The following is an 8,823-nucleotide window of genomic DNA, read 5'->3' on the forward strand; positions in this document are numbered from 1 at the left end:
TTTCAGGCTTCCTGTCCATAGCTAGGATGACGAGCACACATCACTGTGCTCACCTATCCATTGAGAAGGGAGAGTCCTGATTGTTCTTCTGCCCAGGCTGGCCTCCAACTGTGAGCCTCCAAAACTCAGCCTCCCACGTACCTAAGATTACAGGCCTGAGCCATCCATGCCCTGCTTAATACCACCCTAATGTGAAGCCCACTTGGCAGCTGGGAAAATTCCAAGGTCAGAGATACTCAGCTCATAATTTAGGACTATTGGGTTGCAGAGCTGGGACCCCACGTGAGCCTTTCCCTGAGGTGTACGAAGGTAGGAGAGAGCCTTCTGTATGAAGGACCAGGCTGGTGCAAAGCTCCAGGGGCTGCTCGTTCTTATCTGCAGCCCACCCCTGATTTATTTGTGTTAGAAATGGTCAGGTGTTGCTAATGATTTTGAAGGCGCCCTCAGGTGTACCCCCAGCTCCCTCCTTTAGAGGCTCACCAGTAGAGGAAGGTAAGAGGCATGGCAAGGCCCCACCAGCTCATCAGGCAAAAACCTAGGTAGGATGAAGGCCAATGTCTACTGTGCTCTCCCTCCCTCCCACCCCACCCCCTCCTATCCGGGGCCACCGTGGCTCTGGTGAACATGTTGGGCAGCCTGTCCGTCGTCCTGAGCACCTGCTCCCTGCCCATCCCCAAATCACGGGGCTTGAGCAGCAAGTGGCCGAAGCCAGCTCACCTCCCTTGGAAAAGAATCGTGCTGGCAGTGATTGAGGAAGGAGACCTGGGCCGCCAGCAATGGGAGCCAGGGCAGTTCAGGGCCTGGGAAATAGAGATAGAAGCTGGGTCTCTCCAGCATGCCATGGGCATGAAGGAGCTGGTCCTAAACAGTCACCTGTCCTTGCTCAGCATGTACAAGGATCATTAGGGGAAACAGAAAATTCAGGGGGAAACACAGTTGGAATACCAGGACGTAGGTCCCAAGACTTGCAATACTCGGATTTTAAGCAATTCTTCCAAATTATAGAGACACATTAGAAATGTGCACTTAGGTGGTTTTGTGCTACGTAAATACAATAGTGAAGCCAGGTGCCAGTAGCTCATACCTACGATTTGAGCTTCTCAGGAGGCTGAGATCTGATGATCATAGTTCAAAGTCAGCTCAAGCTAGAAAAGTCCTTGTGACTTTGATCTCCAGTTAACCTCCAAAAACCTACACGTGGAGCTGTGGCTCATATAGCAGAGTATAAAAATCTAAGGTTCTGCGCAGGCCCTGAGCCTCCTTCATCCCACTCGCGTTGTAGAAAAGATGTATTAAAATATCTGGTAATCAGAGAATTAACTTTGCTTTCGGACACTATCCAACCCAGCTTTCTTTTATTTATTTATTTTTGGTCAGTTGTGGGGCTTGAACTCAGGGCCTGGGTGCTTCCCCTGAGCTCTTTTGCTCAAGGCTAACACTCTACCACTTTTAGCCATAGTGACACTTTCAGTTTTCTGGTGTGTGTGTGTGGGGGGGGGGTTATTGGAGATAAGAGTCTCATGGGCTTTCCTGCCCAGGCTGGCTTTGAACCACAATTCTCAGATCTCAGCCTCCTGAGTAGCTACGATTATAGGCATGAGCCACCAGTGCCTGGCAAGACACAGCTTTTTCGAACCCTCCCCAGAGTCACCCAATACATGCTGGTACCCCCCTCCCCACCAAGTCCTTCTTTACAGCTTCTTTCCAGATTTTTCCCCTACCCCCATGGGCTGTGTAGTGAAGAATACATCCTAATATTTACCCTACCGAAGGGCAGCCCCTCTTCCTGGAGAAGGGCACTGGCTCTACATACAGCTGGGAACAGCACCCTGGGGAATGGAGAGACCAGGCAAGCCCAAAGAGGTGGCATCTGGAACGGCAGCCGGAAGAGATTGGGATGGCAGAGGCTGCAGATGGGGGAGGGGATGTCACACTATTTCTCACTGTCTTTAATCTTTAAATTTGCATGCTTTAATGTGAAATGTAATTTCAGATACTGAATTATGGTGGTTGAGCGCGTCAGGGCTGACTAATTAATTAGTCAGATCTGTAAGTATTTGGCTTTGGGAGATCTATGGCCCTGATGCGTCATTGGCTTAAATCTCTGAGAAATATCTCTTGAAGAGCCTTGGGGCTGGGAGATCTATTTTAGGGGCTGGTTTGAAAAGTCGGCTGACTCTCCTCCCCTCTCCCCAAAGCAGTTCAGAGACCACATCTCCCTCTGAAGTATTCACTTCTTTAAGATCAGTGAGGATGCTCTCCTAGGAATCTATAACCCTCAAACACACACCACTTGTTCCATACCTCCCTCTGAGGCCATGGCAGACATTACTAATGGATTACCAAATTTCTTCCCATTGAATCTGGACGGGGCCTTAGGTTCCTTCTCCAGTGTCAATCAGTTGGAACTGGCATCTTTTTTCTTCCCTGGCATAAGCCCTCTCTTGCTTCCAGCAGAACAGAGAGAGAAGGAAGGGAGCCAGATTTTGATCCAGAAGTTAGGTCCTTGCTGCTTGCTCGCTGACAGCAACCTATCACTCTGCCTGTCTGTGTGTTCCTTTGTCCATTAGGTTGGTATTCCAGGATGAAAACTCATGAGAGACAATCGGGAGGAAAAGCTCTCTGTGTATCCTAGAGCTAGGGTCAATCACCCACAGATCGAGGTCTGCCAATGAGATGGGATTTCCCCGCAGGAGTACCCAGTGAGCCTGGGATCTTCTCCCTTCCTTCCCCTGTGGCTCTACTGCATAAGCCAAGTGTGTGCATTCAGGCTAGGCACCAGCCAGCTGTCACCCACACTTCCAGGCTTCAAGGGGCCAATGGGTCTGGTGGGGGGGTGTGTGTGAGAGAGAGAAGACCCGAGGGAGGGGGCGTCATTCCCCATGAATGAGCCTTCGTGTGTCTGTCTCCAGCCATCTCAAGGGTGGAGGGCGAGTCAGTGCAGGCAGGGGATTGGCTTCTCATCTCTTCCCTCCCTTTTCCTTCATGTCTGTTGCCAGCAAGCCCTGCTCAAATCCACACCAAATTCATTACAGAAAACTTTAAAAACGGCACATAGTGGAAGCAAATGCTAAGGCCACCCACAATCACCTCGCGTATAGGTGAACTCTGTGGTGTGCAAATACAGGTATATGTTTTTTACAAAGTTCAGCGGATCCCTCACATAGCTTTATTTTTCTTCCCTGACTAGCTGATGAGCGCTATTCTGTAGAAGAAACTATTTGATACTCCTTCCAGACTTTTTTGTTTGCCAGCCAAGGGGCTTGAACTCAGGATGTGAGCGCTGTCCCTCAGCTCTTTTGCACAAGGTTAAGGCCCTGCCACTTTGAGCCACAGTGCCACTTCTGGTTTTCTGGTGATTAATTGGAGATAAGAGTCTTATGGACTTTCCTACCTGGGCTATGTTTGGACGGTGATCCTCAGCTCTCAGCCTCCTGAGTGGCTGGGATTACAGGTGTGAGCTACTGGCACCCAGCTCCTTCCACATTCTTATGGGAAAAGATTTTAGTTATTAAGCTGGATGCCAGTGGCTCACGCCTGAAATCCTAGCCACTCAGGAGGCTGAGATCTGAGGATCATGGTTCAAAGCTAGCCCAGGCAGGAAAGTCTACGAGACTCTTATCTCCAATTAACCATCAGAAAACCAGAAGTGGCGCTGTAGCTCAAGTGGTAGGATGCTAGCCTTGAGCTGAAGAGCTGAGGGACAGGGCCCAGACCCAGTGTTAAAGTCCCACAACCAAAAACAACAACAAAAAACTAAATTAAACATTTTAGTTATTTAATTACACATTACTCCCTAGCTTGGAGACTTTGGGTAGCAACACTGTATTGAACAAAGTCTTCGTGAAGCTAACGACTGTCCTACCCTGAGAGAGGCTCAGACTTAGACTTAGAGGCCCATAAGGCTTCATCCCAGTTGCTGATTGTCCTCTCCAAGTTCATTTCTATCTCTTCTTCCCCCATAGAGCAGTCAGCATTTCTCAGCCCAGCACCCCACCCCTTCAAGTGGCCAGCTGGAGAGCCCCAGGCATGGCTCTCTCTCCAGCTGCTGGCATTCTGCAGCTGGACCTCCAGATAAAAGTTCCATCTCTCCCTCCCACACTTACAACACCTTGAGAGTCTGTGGTCTGGCTAGGTCAGGGTTCCTGGGGTCCCTAGTACCCCGCCATCCACAACCACCACCCACTTCCCTTCCCCCACGCATGTCTCTTCCCAAGGCCTGCTGCTCACACCTCGTGGCGGGGCAGTGAGTTTCTGAGTTATAGCAAAGCTTATTTCCCTGTACAGCTCCCATGGAGTTAACAGATGTACGCACGTCTGAGGCATTCAGGCGGCAAGAGGCATTGGGGCCCGATCTTTCCCGTTTTGACAGTGTGTAATCGAGGTGAAGCCATAAATTTTATAAACAAGAAGAAACGATCCTTAGCAACATATGTCTGCTCGACCCTTCCAAGGTGATCGTAAATAAAGGCACCTGCTGGCCGGGGAGGGGCTGTGGCACTGCAGATGGCCACCAGGGCCTGAGCTTTGGGAGCAGACCCTGGGCATTGTTACCAGGGCCTCCGGTGTGGGGAGAGGTCACCTCGCACCCTCTCTCTCCTGGATCCTGAGACAGTGGGATGCCTGGGCGCCATTCATTCAGTCCGTTCCCAGAAGCACCTTTGTCCTGACTGGAACCTGACTGGTGCCTCCTGAGTCTGTAGTATACTCTTTTCCTCTCTGGGGGAACACGGCCTCCCCTCTTAGTTGTCCATGACACTTGAACCCCTTGTCTAGCCCAGGTGTTCACCCCAAGGGAATTTGAGGGTCAAGGGTCTTGTCTAAGCTCTGCTGTTGCCTACAGAAAGACCAGGACTCTGTCAGTCTCTATAAAGAGATGTGACGTCACCAGGTGCCTGTGGCTCACATCTGTAATCCCAGCTATTCAGGAGGCTGAGTACGGGTTCAAGCCGGACTGGACAGGAAAGTCTATGAGCCTCTTCTCTCCAATTAAATCACAGAAAAACAACAACAACCTGGAAGCGGCGCTGTGGCTCAAGTGGTAGAGTGCTAGCCTTGACAGAAAGGACCCTAGGAGTGTGCCCAGGCCCAGAGCTCAAAAAGTTTAAAGGAAAAAAAAAAGAGAGAGAGAGCGAAAGAGCCAGGCGCCAGTGGCTCACGCCTGTCATCCTAGCTACTCAGGAGGCTGAGATCTGAGGTTGGCAGTTCAAAGCCAGCCTGGGCAGGAAAGTCTGTGAGACTCTTATCTCCAATAAACCACTCGAAAACAAAAACCAGAAGTGGTGCTGCGGCTCAAGCGGTAGAACGCTTGCCTTGAGCTGAAGAGCTCAGAGACAGCGCCCAAGCACAGAGTTCAAGCCCCACGTCCAACCAAAAAAAAAAAAAAAATTAGGCCGGGCGCTGGTGGCTCACGCCTGTAATCCTAGCTACTCAGGAGGCTGAGATCTGAGGATCGCGGTTCAAAGCCAGCCCGGGCAGGAGAGACCGTGAGACTCCTATCTCCAATAAACCACCAGAAAACCGGAAGTGGCGCTGTAGCTCAAGTGGTAGAGCGCTCGCCTTGAGCTGAAGAGCTGAAGGACAGAGCCCAGACCCAGAGTTCAAGCCCCACTGCCGACCAAAAAAAAAAAAAAAAATTAAAAAAAGTAGAAAGAGATGTAATTTCCTTGAACAGTTGAAATACTATTTATGGGAGCAAATTCCAGGAAAGAGAATCATGGGTTTTGTTGGTGGTGATGGTGGTGTTTGTTTTTGCTTTGGGTGTGTTTTATTTCTTTTAGGGGGTGTAAAATGGGGGGCTACAGAAAGGGAGGGACAAAAGGTGAGCAAATGCATTTCTTTTTTAAATTTTTTGTCAGTCGTGGGTCTTGAACTCAGGGACTGAGAGCTGTCCCTGAGCTCATTTTGCTTAAGGCTGGTGCTCTACCACTTGAGCCACAGCTCCATTTCCAGCTTTTAGGTAATTAATTGCAGGTAAGCATCTCACAGACTTTCCTGCCCAGAGTGGCTTCCTCAGATCTCAGCCTCCTGAGTAGCTAGGATTATAGGCGTGAGCACAGGCACCCAGCTTTCTGCTTAGACTTTTCAGTCCCATCTTCTCTCAAAACAGAGAAGCCATGGGCCAAGGCAAATGAAAACTGCACCTTAGCTGGACTGCAAAGGTGAATTTATTTCTCTCTACAATCAAGACAGGACCAGCTTGTGCCTAGCACTGCCAGCAAAATGCTCAAGTCCTGTCACAGGGGAAAGATGAGCCACAAATCCTTCCAGGCACTGATTTATGTAGCATTCAGGTGGAATTTATTATACAAAGAATTTTATTCAATTAAACTTGAAATGCGTGTAGGTTCTTAAAGGTTCAGTGGCCATCTCTGGGACAGGGTGATCATAAAACTGGAAGGTGTCGGGGACGAGACGAGGGTGACATTGTCACTGACAGGAGATGCAGAACTGGGGACGTTTGTCATTGGGGGATGTTGTTCCAAGTTCGGGCTGTGGAAATTACTCAGTGAAAAATGCACATTAACAATAGCCATGAAGTATCAGTTAAGGGAAACTGGGCTGAGAAATGAGACAGCAGGATCTATTAGTGTCTGGTATTGTTTACCACAGCCTAGGTGGTGATTAAAATGCTGTCAAGGGCTGGGGATGTGGCTTAGTGGTAGAGTGCTTGCCTAGCATGCATAAAACCCTGGGTCCGATTCCTTAGTACCACATAAACAGGGAAAGCCGGAAGTGGCACCATGGCTCAAGTGGTAGAGTGGTTCAAAGTCAGCCCTGGCAGGAGAGTCCATGAGACTCTTATCTCCAATTAACCACCAAAAAGCTGTATGTGGAGCTGTAACTCAAGTGATAGAGCTCTAGCCTTGAGCAAAAGAAGCTCAGAGACAGTGGCCAGGCCCTGAGTTCAAGCCCCAGGACTAGCAAAAAAAAAAAATGTTATTAAGAGATTGGGGGTGGGGAGGCCAGGAATCATGAGATCAAATCTCAGGCCAGCCCTTTCTGCCTCAGTTTCCCTACCTGCAGAATAGAGTCCCCTCCCCCTCCACAGCTGCTGTGGAGTTCTGATGAAATCGGGGCACACTTGGCACTGGGCCCTTCTGCAGTGCCGGCTGGCATCCCTGCTGGGGACACTCTCTTCCTGTCTGGGAGCTGACCTGGGCCAGGGCAGAGCAAAGGACACTCATTTTGGGTGGAGGGGGGAGTGCAAAAGGTATGAGGAATGTGAGACACTCAGTCCTCAAGTCGTCAAGATGAGATGCTTTCCTGCAGTATCTTCTACTTTTTCATGCCAATTTTCACGTCATTTTCAAGTTGAATTACACACACACACACACACACACACACACACACACACACACACACACACACACACACACACAAAGATCTATGTTTGCTACGCCCTGCGCCACCATTTACATAAACAACAGCTTGCTCTTTGTTTTGCAACCCTGTGTCCGCGTACAATGAATGATGGGTCCTGAGATTTCCTAGAGCTCATACGTACGTTGACTGCAGGATTTTATTCTATATTCCCACTTAGCTCAAGATACAGGCAGATGTGTTGGTCAGTGTATTTTGGGGAATACTTTTCCTTTTGCCTGGGGCTCTGCTCTGGCAGGGCAGAAGAGCAGCCCATCCTCTGTGCCGCCCATGCCAGCGCCGTTCTAACCAGGCCAGCGGCACAGAAACACCTGCCCTGCACCCGGAACCTGAATGCTGAGGTCCAGCCTGCCACAGCTCTGCAGGAAGGACTAGAAGGGTGTTGCACACAATCAGAGCCCATCTCTGATCTTTCCCATGGCGCTGTTGTTTACTGTGTCTAGCTTGCCCATCCCAGGGAGCCTTTGGGGGCTTCTGTGGCCACAACTGAGCAATGGCACTGGGCTATCTGCCTTCCTGGCTGGCCTGGAGAAACTACATAGCATTTAGGTACCTTGGGTTGCTCTTCCGGTTTCAGTCCTGCTGAGCCGGTCTGCCTAACACACCTCCTCCTTCTCACTACGGTGGTAGTGGACAAGGCCTCTTCCCAGGGCTTTTCCTCCCTGCTGGGCATCTGCGTCTCACTCTCTGTGCCCCAGAGCTGCAGACTTCCTAATAGACATGCTCTGCAGGGGAGATGGCGAGGACTGTGCCTGTGGCTGACACCTAACATTTGCTCATTTGCCAGCCGGGCATGATGAGCAGGGAGCCTGCTGCTCCGCGGGAGCTTGATACATAAATGATAGCTGAACAGGGATTGCCAGGTAGCTCAGCCCTGATGGCAGCGTGAGCCTGTCCTTCCCAAAGGTAGACTCCTTTGGTTCTTGGGGCAGCCTCTCTGCCCTTCGTAAATGTGTGTATTTCCAAGGACACAGCTGGCACTGGTAGTGGTGTTGGACTACAGGACGGGGTGGCGGTGACAGTGGCAGATTGTCTGTGAGAGCCTGGCCGCACCTGTGACCTCACGTCTGCTGTCAACTGGCCTCCCTCTCCCCACAGCCTCCCTCCTGCCCCCGCCCCCGCCCCCACCCGTGAAAGGGGATTCTCCACGCTGCACCCCCACCTTGCAATCCCAGGCCAAGGCTGCTGAGAACTATGGCTCTGAAACATCCCTTCCCTGCCCTGTGGTGGTGATGGGTGGCTCACAGGTGACCCAACGGCCCAGTCCTGCCTGCTTCTCCTTTATAAACCTGACACTGAAAGCCCCACTGACACAAGTAAATCACGCTTACACTTCCAAGGGCTGCATTCCCATCACAAACCCTTGAACCTGAGCTGGCAGCGGGAGGGGGTTCACTCCGGAATGCATTATCTCCCCTCCCCCCCAGACACACACACACA

The sequence above is a fragment of the Dipodomys merriami genome, unplaced genomic scaffold (assembly GCF_024711535.1).
Source record: "Dipodomys merriami isolate MVZ:Mamm:240054 unplaced genomic scaffold, mDipMer1.0.p SCAF_177, whole genome shotgun sequence".
In the NCBI taxonomy this organism is placed as follows: Eukaryota; Metazoa; Chordata; class Mammalia; order Rodentia; family Heteromyidae; genus Dipodomys; species Dipodomys merriami.